At 39.2% G+C, this 10,602-nt stretch overlaps 1 pseudogene; it reads left to right on the forward strand.

Moving 5' to 3' along the window:
• The first annotated feature begins 812 nt into the window (after positions 1-812).
• Positions 813-1,125, forward strand: LOC102818629 (annotated as a pseudogene).
• The last annotated feature ends 9,477 nt before the right edge of the window (positions 1,126-10,602 follow it).

Genomic DNA, 10,602 nt, shown 5'->3' on the forward strand with positions numbered 1-10,602 from the left:
CCCCATTCCAATCATGACTCAGTCCCTGTATGAAATTAAGATATTTTTAAATAAACAAAAATTAAATTTATAATAACCAGACCAATTTTACAAAAAGTACTAAAGGGTGTTTGTCTTTGGACTGAGAACCAACAACTGACAACAGCCTGAGATTAGCATGCATGACTATATCATCCAGAACTCAATCTAGATATTGTTGTTGTTGTATGCCATTGAGTCAGCTCTGACTCATAGCAACCCTGTCTGTATAGGGTTTTCAAGAGTAGCCAGTGAGTTTGAACTACCAATCTTGCTGTCTAGTGTTTATCCTACAGCACCACACCAGGGCTCCAATCCAGTTATAGAAATATTTTAAGTGAAATAAACGTGTTGTTCTTATTCTTAAGTATCATCAAGTCGGTTGTGACTCATAGTGATCCTGCTGTTCAAACAGCCCTTGCCGAAGTATAAAACTGAAAGTCGGGTACCAGAGATATCAATTTATAAAGAAATCAACTACAAATCAAAAAGAGAATAGTGTGGATAGAGAACTTCCAAATGGTGAGGAAGTCAAGTAGATATCAAGATAAAGTAGACTTTTTTTTCAATGGGGAAAAAATACACAGTAACCTCAAAGAAAATTAATATACTTTCACATCAATAAAAAGTGAAAAATCAGATTTAGTAAACATTAACACAACAAATGAATATGAAAAGAAAAAAACACAAACAAAATGAACTCACTGTAGAATATTATGTGGAACAAAGAAACCATCAGCACAACAAAAAGACATACTGCCTTCCACCACAGCAGCCATTGAAGAATAGCAGCCATGACTATGCACTACCCTGTGACCGTTGGCCTCAGCAAGGGCAACAAGGTAACCAAGAATATGAGCAAAGCGAGGCAGAGCCACCACGGGCGCCTCGCTAAGCACACCAGTAATGCGGGATGTGATCCTGCAGGAGTGCAGCTTTGTGTCCTATGAGCGGCATTACACAGAGGTGCTCAAGGTTTCCAAGGACAAGCAGGAGCTCAAGTTAATTTAAAAAAAAAAAACAGTGGAGATGCACATCAAGGCCAAGAAGAAAGAGTTGAGCAACATCTTGGCCACCAGGAGGAAAGCGACTGCCAAGAAAGACTGAGCAGGATCCTGTCCACTGTGTCTTTCCCACCATCACCCACCCCAAAAAAAAACTTTTCCAGAAAAGAAAAAAAGACATACTGAAAAATGACAGCAATCAATTCACACCTATCATAATTACAATGAATGCAAATGGATTAAACATACCTAATCAAGAGATAGAGAGTAGCAGAATGGATAAGAATACAGGATCCTTCAATATGCTATCTACAAGTGAAACATCTTACACACAAAGACATTTCCTCTGATGTCACGAAAGGCCAACTAAAATATAACTTGTGTTTTTGGGGGGTTTTCTGTAACTTTTGTTTTGCAGCCAGATTGTTGTAAGAACTGTTTGTTCCTGTTCAGTTTCCTTGGCAGGGAAACTCCTAGGGGAAAATGGTGTAGATTCTACTTCTTTTCTCCCAACTGCAACCTGACAGAGAGTCTAAAACCTGTAGGTTTTAGACGACCAAGCCTGTCTCAATTCTGGTTGGGTCAAGGCTTTTTCAAAGGATGCCCAATGGCCTTAGGCTAAGGCCAGGAACAGAGGAAAGGTGGGAAATGATGCCTAAACTGTTCCTCAAGGTGCAGACCTTGAGTAGTGGGGTTCCTGGAAGAAAATTAACTCAAGCCAGCCTGAGGAACTCTTTCAAGTCCACTTTCCTGTGAGAGCAGCACTTGAGCCCTTTGGCTCATTCCCAAGTAAATATTTTCAACAACCCAGAGTGTGGTCACCTAGAGGCTGAAAGCCCAGACAGTGGGGGTGGGTTACCAGCACCTCCTGGTCAAGGCCCATAAGGGACAGTCCTATGCTGAGAATCTTCACTTTGGTGTTTGGTCTCCTTGGCGACCTAAGGCACAGGGTCCCGAAGACCTACCAATCCACTCATGTGCAGTTGGGCAATTGAGGCCACAAGCTAGTGTGTGGGATCTGTTTCAAATTCACGCCCCGTGATTCTTGGGGCTCCAGGATCCCTGACGTCATGCTTACAAAGTTCTTTTATTTTCTAAGAGTGTGTACTGCCTTTTCTGGTTGTAAAAGTGGCCAAGTTGATTGGGGGAAATGCAGAAGCAGCAGGAGGTGACGTAGCAGTAGGTATGTGCTTCCCAGCCTCCTCAATGCCACACTGCCCCCACATGTGACTTCACAGGCCTGATGACCCAGGCGGACTAGGACTCCTTGTCTGGGGCACTGTTAGTTTACTGTGATAACAGTGTAGTCAGAGCAGCAGCGTCACCAAGTCCCTTCTGTAGTACCCATTTTACCATTTTCTGAGTGTTTCCCCAGGGGTGGCAGTGGGGTTGTTGTAATTGTTAAGTGCTGTCAAGTCAGTTCTGACTCATAGTGACCCTGTATAGTGTTTCCAAGAAGTGGCTGGTGAGCTTGAACCACCGACCTTGTGGTTCAAACAGACTTTGCGGTCCAGTGCTGATCTTACAGCACCACACCAGCACTCCTTATAGGGTTTGTTGTTGTTAAGTGCAGTTGAGTCGGATCCGACTCATAGTGACCCTGTATAGGGTTTTCAAGGAGCGGCTGGTAAGCTTGAACTGTCGATCTTACAGTTCAAACAGGCCTTGCAGTTCAGCGTATTAACCTATAGTGCCGGAGTAAAAAAGGGGCAAGGATAGAGCATTCCTGAAAGGCATAAAAACATGACGTCTTGTTTATGTCTTAGTAGGACACTTTTACTTTATCCTATAAGCAGTGGGGAGCAATTTGTTTTGTAAGAAAAACTCAGTTCCCAAACTACATCAAAGAATGTTTTGTTGGAATCAGATCCCAAGAGATGGGTTTTCCTGCTGACTCTTTTCCAGACCCTTGCCCCACCGTTCAGTCCCTTATCACAGCCTTTGACTGATTGTCGTCTTCACTCTTTCTACTTTAGTCCTTTCTCCTTAAGGTTACTTACTACCCATCTTTAAAAATTTCAGCTCACTTTCCTTCCTCCAAAACTCACATGGCTTGCCCCATCACCTGCAGAAGAAACAAAACTTCCACCTGGAACTTGTTAGGGAAGAACCCCAGCCTCATAGAGAAAAACAAAAATAACATCTCCAAAGGACATGACTAAGCAAACAAGTATGTTCATCTACTGCAACTTTATAGGTACCGAAAGTAGAAAGATTCAGTGGGTGAAATCAAGAACTTTTTTACAGAACCATCAGCATGATTTAACTAGTTCACCAGTTCAAAAATCCCATGGGCTGAACACAGTAGGCCCAGATAGTGGCTATCATATACAGCCAGTAATTTGAACAGGAAATATTCAACAACAGAATTATAACTATAACAGGGCACTGGAATAACAAGTGATTGGCTAATAAGTAAAGAGAGTTCTAAATAGTACAGGAATACCAGTTTTAAGAAATAGTCATTATTCCTAAAGCTAAGATAGAGCACCCAAGGAAGAGTCTTGCCCTCACCAGCTCAGGCTGGCAAAACTTGTTGGAGCGGGTAGGGCCATGGCTCAATGAATGGCAGGAACTCACTTTGAAACTGCCAATGGAACTTGCCAACAATTCTAGGGTGCTGGAGGAAGCTATTGATGGGGAAGTATCTCTTGGAAGCCTCTGTTACAAAACTGCCTGATAGGATACTAGGGGAAACTGCTGGTTACTGGGCCCTTGTGGCCACTAAGCATAACAGGAGTCATACTGCAAGAGTGTGGCAGTAAGCATGTTGGAATCGGAAAGTAAAACTCGTTCCTCTTATAATGTTTCTTCATTGTGTAGACTTTTGAGCAACAAAACTTAGTACCATGACAGCTGGTGATGAAGGAAAAGCATTTAAAAGGCCCAGATCCATTTTATCAGAGCACATGATGAAGGTTGAATTTGGAGCCTGAGAGGCAATAAATAAATTGATAACTGGCACAAGGTCTCATGAGGTTGTAAGAGCGACAGACTTATCAGTTTCAGATGGCTTCATTGGCGAATTCTACCAAACAATCCAAGAAGAATTATAACCCATATTCTAAGAATTCACCCCCACCCCATCCCCCCAAAAAAAGGAAAGGAGGGAATACATCCTAACTCATTTTATGAAGACAGTTTTGTTCTGACACCAAAACCAAAGACATCACAAGAAAAGAAAACTACAGACCAATAGTCTATATGAACACAGACTCAAAAATCCTCAATACTTGCACTCAGCCAACACCACATTATGATCTTTGTCTGATTATAGTTTTCTCTGCATAATCACATGGTAGTGTTTATTTACAATATTATGTAGTAAATAGGTAATTCACCTGTGGCAATACACTGTAAAGAAAGAGGAAGACTTTTTAAAGACTGCAGATCATTATTTTGAAATTATTGAGATTAATTTTGGAACTCGGCTGTGCCAGTGCATTGGCTTTAATTCTTTCTAGATGCTATAGCCATACTTTTAATTGTGATCAATTGATTTTCTTATCTTGGTGTCCCTTTTTAAGGATAAAGCCTCCTCTTACATTGAATTTCTTAATTACTCTAAAAATCTTATCTGAGATATACCCTATTCTTTCTTCAAGGAAGTTATAAATGCAAAATACACATAATTTTGGCAGAATTCAATAGGGTAAATGCAATGTAGTATATGTGTATCTGCTTTGTACATAAGAGAGTTAAGATTATTGTCCCCATTGAGAATGCATACCCTAGTAACCATTTGCATTGGCAAAAATATTTTTAGCTTAGTGATAAATAGTATTTTTTCCATTCAGAGATTTATTTTCTGACATTCATTCTCCACAGGTGCTTTGTACAACTGTTGATACAAGGCAAAGTATTTCCTGTTGATTCTTGAAATCTTAACAGATTCTTGACTTGTAAGTACAGGTAGGATCCGTTGAGAGCTCCTTCAAGTATGAAAATCCTAAAAGTCATAAAGATGTTGATTGTCACACTTTGGGTATTGAAGCTTCACTGCTAAAACCAAGTGGGTTGCTGAGAGAAACACCACTGGAACTATTAGATGCTAAAGTTTTAGTGTTACAGTAAGTGGTTCTGTTCTCCAGGCTACTGAAATGTGGACTTGAAACAAGATTATTAAAGAAACCAAGTCTTCCAGTAGGCTTGATTTTTTTCAATTTTATCTGAAGGATGTAAGTACTTCACAGTTAATTACAGTGTAGATTTGTATTTAATGCATTAATTGCATGAAACTGGATGAACGGTTTCTTTTCCCACTTAAAAAAAAAAAAACAAAAAACTGGGCAATCAGGAGCTATATGTTGTTGTTGTTACATGCCGTGGAGTCGGTTCCGACCCATAGCGACCCTGTACAGGGTTTCTGAGGGTGTAAATCCTTACGGGAGTAGAAAGTCTCATCTTTTTCCCGCGGAGCAGCTGGTAGTTTCGAACCGCTGACCTTAAGGTTCACAGCCCGATTCGTAACCACTATGCTACCAGAGCTCCTTCAGGAGCTATATAAAATTCAATCATTTTCATTTTCCAATTCACTTAATATCCTATATTCTAGGACTATTAATCATGGTTCTTAATAGCTTTAGAATCATTGTCAGTTTAATATCTCAGTTCAGAACCTACCTGTGTTCAGTTGCTAACAGTGCCTATCACACTGCCATAGAGTAATAGATAGCATAAATCTGAATTTTGCTTTGTAAGATGTTATCTAGAGGAACCAATAATGTGATTAGAATGTTTAAGGTGTTAGTGTAGGTTCTGTAACTATACATTAAATATGTATAATGAATCTGGGTGCTATAAAGAATCAAGTATACTGGGTTTCAGGGACTTTCCAAATCTGTAAACATTTAAAAATGTCCTATGAAGTAACTAGGAGCCATTATTTTAAAGGTGTTATCCCGAAGGCTAGACTGTGCAAAGTTCACTTAGAGGTAAACCTAGTTGGGAAATAAATGATCCATTTGCAGACTCAAACCTCTGTTAATTGAGTAAGAATAAAACACTTTTTCTGTAAATAGACCTCATTTCCATTCTAGTTAGGAGTAACAGATCCCAGCATGGCAAACAAAGAATGGAGAAAACTGGATAGCTAGTAATCCAGATGCTCTTGGCACTCTGAACAACCTCAGCTATAGCCATCCAAGTCAATAATTACACAGCTGCATTATTTGTGTTAAACTGTGAAAGTTGCTTCTTGTCTGTACCATTGAAATTGAATAAAATTTCACAAGACTCCATGTTAATGGAAAGAGAAAAAACAGCTAGCACTCAGAATCAGTAACCTATAGAAAGGGCTGTACACTATAACTAAGTGGGATCTGTTCCAGGAATGCAAGGTTGGTTCATTGGAAAAATAGAACCAACTGATCTCAGTAGATGTAGAAAAAACAACTGGCAAAGTATAATACCCTTTCATGATAAAAAATATTCAACAAACTAGGAATAAAAAGAATTTGCTCACTGACAGAGGGCTGAAGGTTCTTACCAGGAGAATTAGTCAAGAAAAATATCAAGATTAGCAAGGAAGAAGTAAAACCATCTCTATTTGCAAATGGTATCAACTGATATGTAGGAAATCCTAAGGAATTATTATGGATTGAATTGTGTCCCCCCAAAAGTTATGTTGAAGTCTTAACCCCTGTACCTGTAAATATAACCCCATTTGGAAATAGGGGTTTTCTTTATGTTAATGAGTTTGTAGCAGAATAAAGTGGGTCATAAACCAGCTAAGTCCCTCCTCAATGATGTTTTATAGAAAAAGTAGAGTATACACACACACACACACACACACACACACGGAGAAGAAACCACATGAATAGCCCTACATTACAAGGAAGAACCCTACTATGTAGCCTATTATGATTTAACTTACATCCAACCCCAGGAAACCACTAATCTACTTTTTGTGTCTAGTTTGCTTTTTCTAGAAGGGAAATCTGAAAGGAAAACACAAAACAGAATCATATAATATATGGATTTTTTTGTCTTGGCTTTTTTCACTTAGCATGATATTTTTGAGGTTTATCCATGGAGGCAGCTTCAGGAAGTTCATGGAAAAATGGAATGGAAAGATAATGGAAATTTTCCACAAAGTTTTTCAAGGCCCTTCATGTTGCTAGGGTCATTCCTTTTAGTTCTGAGTAGTATTGTACTTTGTTTAATCATTCCCCAGTTGATTTTCATCTATCATGAGTAATGCTATGAACGTTTGCAGATAAGTCTTTGTGTAGGTGTATATGTTCATTTCTCTGGGTAAATATCTAAGAGTGAAATTGCTGGGCTGAGCTCTGGTAGCTTAGTGGTTACGAATCGGGCTGCAAACCTTAAGGTCAGCAGTTCAAAACTACCAGCTGCTCTGCGGGAGAAAGATGAGGCTTTCTGCTCTCGTAAAGATTTACAGCCTCGGAAATCCTGTTCAGGGTCTCTATGGGTCGGAACCGACTCGACAGCACTTAAACAACAACAACAACAATGATAAATTTATGTTTAACTTCTTAAGAAAATTCCAAACTATTTTCTAACATTTCCCCCAGCAATGTATGAAAGTTACAGAATCTCTACATCTTCACCAACATTTCTTATGGTCTGTCCTTTTTATTAAAGTCATTCTAGTGGGAGTGAAGTACTATCTCATTGTACATTTAATTTGTATTTCCTAGGCACTGCAGGATAATGTGCTGGACAGCAAGGTCAGTTTGAACTTCAAACCCACCAGCCACTCCTCAGAAACCCTATACAGGGACACTCTGAGTCAGAACTAACTTGATGGCACTTAAAAACAACAACAGCACTCAAGGAGCCATTGTAGTGGGTTACATATTGGACTGCTAACTGCAAGGTCAGCAGTTTGAATCCACCAGCTTCTCTGAGGGACAAAGATGAGGTTTTCTGATCTTGTAAAGATTTATAGCCTCAAAAACCCTTTACAGGGTTGCTACGAGTTGGAACTGACTCAGTGGCATGCAACAGCAGCAGCCACAAAGTAAGCATTTGGAAGAAAGATGAGACTTTCTGCTTCTGCAAAGATTTACAGCCTCAGAAGCCCTACCCTATACAGGGTCCCCAGGAGTCGGAGCCTACTCAGCGGTGACTAATGATGGTGAACAGGGCTTCACATGCTTATTGGTCAAATTTGGTGAAAGCTCAACTCAAATCTTTTGGCTATTATTTAACTGGGTTGTTTGTCTTATTGAGCTGAAAGAGTTCTGCATATATTTTGGATACGCCCATTATCAGATGCATAATTTGCTATTATTTCCCAGCCTTGGCCTATCTTTTAATTTCTCAGTGATGTCTTGAAGTGTAAATGTTTTTAATTTTGATGATGTCCAATTTGCCAATTTTTTTTTTCTTTTACGAGTCTTGCTGGACTATAAAGACTAGCAGTGGAACTCAGTCTCTATGTTTTAAAATCATGAACAAAACACAAGTTGGCTCTGACTCATGGCAATTTTAAGTAAAACAGAGTGAGCTGTTGTCCGGTCCTGCACTGTTTGCATGATCCTTGGTATGTTTTGAGTTATTATTGAAGCTATTTTTTCAATCCACCTCACTGAAGGTTTCCATCATTTGTGAGGGAATTATAATGAATTCTTCTTAGGACTTTTGTAATAATGTCAAGCAAGCACTGTGTCCATGTTCATACCTCATGTGTTTCATCAGTTGACTTTTTTTCTGAATTGGCAAATGTGTTTCTTTTTTCTTGTTTTTTTTTTTTAACAACAATTTAAAAATGCACAGGAAAAAAAGTAAACATTATTTTTAAAAATGAAGAGGATTTGGGCTCGGACAACATACAATTCTATCTGAAGGCAGCTATCTGGTAAATCTGTTCTCTTTTGTGGATTAAACACATTCAGTAATTATAATTTTGATGGTCATTATTACACATTTCATTAGAATTATATGATTTTTAAAAAGCAGAGGCTTTTTAAAGATATTGATTATAATAAGCTCACAGCCTAAAAAAAATGTGTCTACAGGACAAAATACTTTTTTAAAAAGTATAGTTTTTTTTCATTATAAAGCTGACAGAATCGCATTAATGAACCTCCATAAAGATAAGAATCCAGTTCCCAGACTCACAAATCCTGTCACATCTTCACCGATTGGTGAACACAATTGTACCAGCATTTTATAATCAGGAGATTTTACATGAAAATCTAGGTTTCTGATGAGCTAGGCCTAGGCCAGATCCTCTACTATGGGTTCAAAAATGGCAAGAAAGATATCAGCTTCGGGTTATTCTTACTTTGATTTACTACCAAACTTTCAAACAAACAAGGCAAAGAGTGTGCACAGAATCAGAAATGTACCTGCCACCTCAGTGATGGCTCGGCCAGATGAAAGAGTCCAGTAATTTGGGGTTGGCACCCTGAATAACTGGAAGAGATTCATCCACAGTCACATGAGACGCCTACTTGCTATACCAAGTACATAATCCGGTGTCCTAGTTCTTGCTTCATCATTGGGCTGATTTGGCTGATTTAAACTCAACTTCTCAAAAAGTCTGAACCTGAGGCAATACTAATCATTCATCCCTATGGTAACTGATTCATGAGTGCCTCCATTAGAGAGAGAGAGTAATAGTAATGCTTACAAAGCTCTTACCAATTAACCTGGTTTATTCAACCAATGAAGTTGTTCTTTTGATTGGTATCATTGGCAGATAATGTTAAACTCTTAGCTATCATTTGGAAGGCCTAAAAGAGCTGCAGAAAGGCTTCCTGGCCATGAAGAACTCCAAAAAGGTGTGCAACAAGGTGATAACTGAACTGGATATTAAGCCTTTGTAAATAGCAATTACCGGGGCAACCAGGCCTTCATATTCCAATTCCATGTTGTTGTTTTTGTTAAGTGTCGAGTCAGTTTTGAGTCATAGTGATCCTTATAGGGTTTCCGAGGAATGGGTGGTGGGTTTCAACAGCTGACCTGTGTTTAGCAGTCCAGCGCTTATCTTACAATACCACACCAGGATTCCATTCCCATGTTAGGTATTTCTATTGATTACAGCATTCTTGTTAATCTCAGGATCCCTTTCCTAACTGTTCGAGGCAGGAATTTCTTCCTTTTTTAAAAATAATTTAATTTGTTGTTGTTTTTGAAAATATACATAGCAGAACATATACCAGTTCAACAGTTTCTCCACGTTTCAGTTTCTCCACAGTTCAGTGACATTAATTGCATTCTTCAAATTGTGCAAACATTCCCATCATCCTTTACGGAATGATCTTCAATGGGAACAGGAACCTGTGTGCCATCTTTCCTTTAAGTGTGGATTTACAGACTTGCTATCCAAGACATTCCTTCCAGAACTCATCCAAACTTGTTTCCTTTCAGTCTCTTTGCTTCGCCACAAATAGCTTTTGGAAAGAGTTGCACCTTTATGAGACTCATCAGGAAGAGGTATTCAAACCAAGCAGCCGTTACCCTGTTCCCTACAAGAAGGACCTGCCTTTTGACATTGTAGAGCTTATAGAGTAGATAGCAAAGAAGGTGAGACACTCTCACCTGGCTCAGTGTCAGAGCAGTACAGACCGTACTCAGCCTGAGTGGAATCCCTGGAACTCGTGGCTCC

The sequence above is a fragment of the Chrysochloris asiatica genome, unplaced genomic scaffold, assembly GCF_000296735.1.
Source record: "Chrysochloris asiatica unplaced genomic scaffold, ChrAsi1.0 scaffold00053, whole genome shotgun sequence".
Classification (NCBI taxonomy): Eukaryota; Metazoa; Chordata; class Mammalia; order Afrosoricida; family Chrysochloridae; genus Chrysochloris; species Chrysochloris asiatica.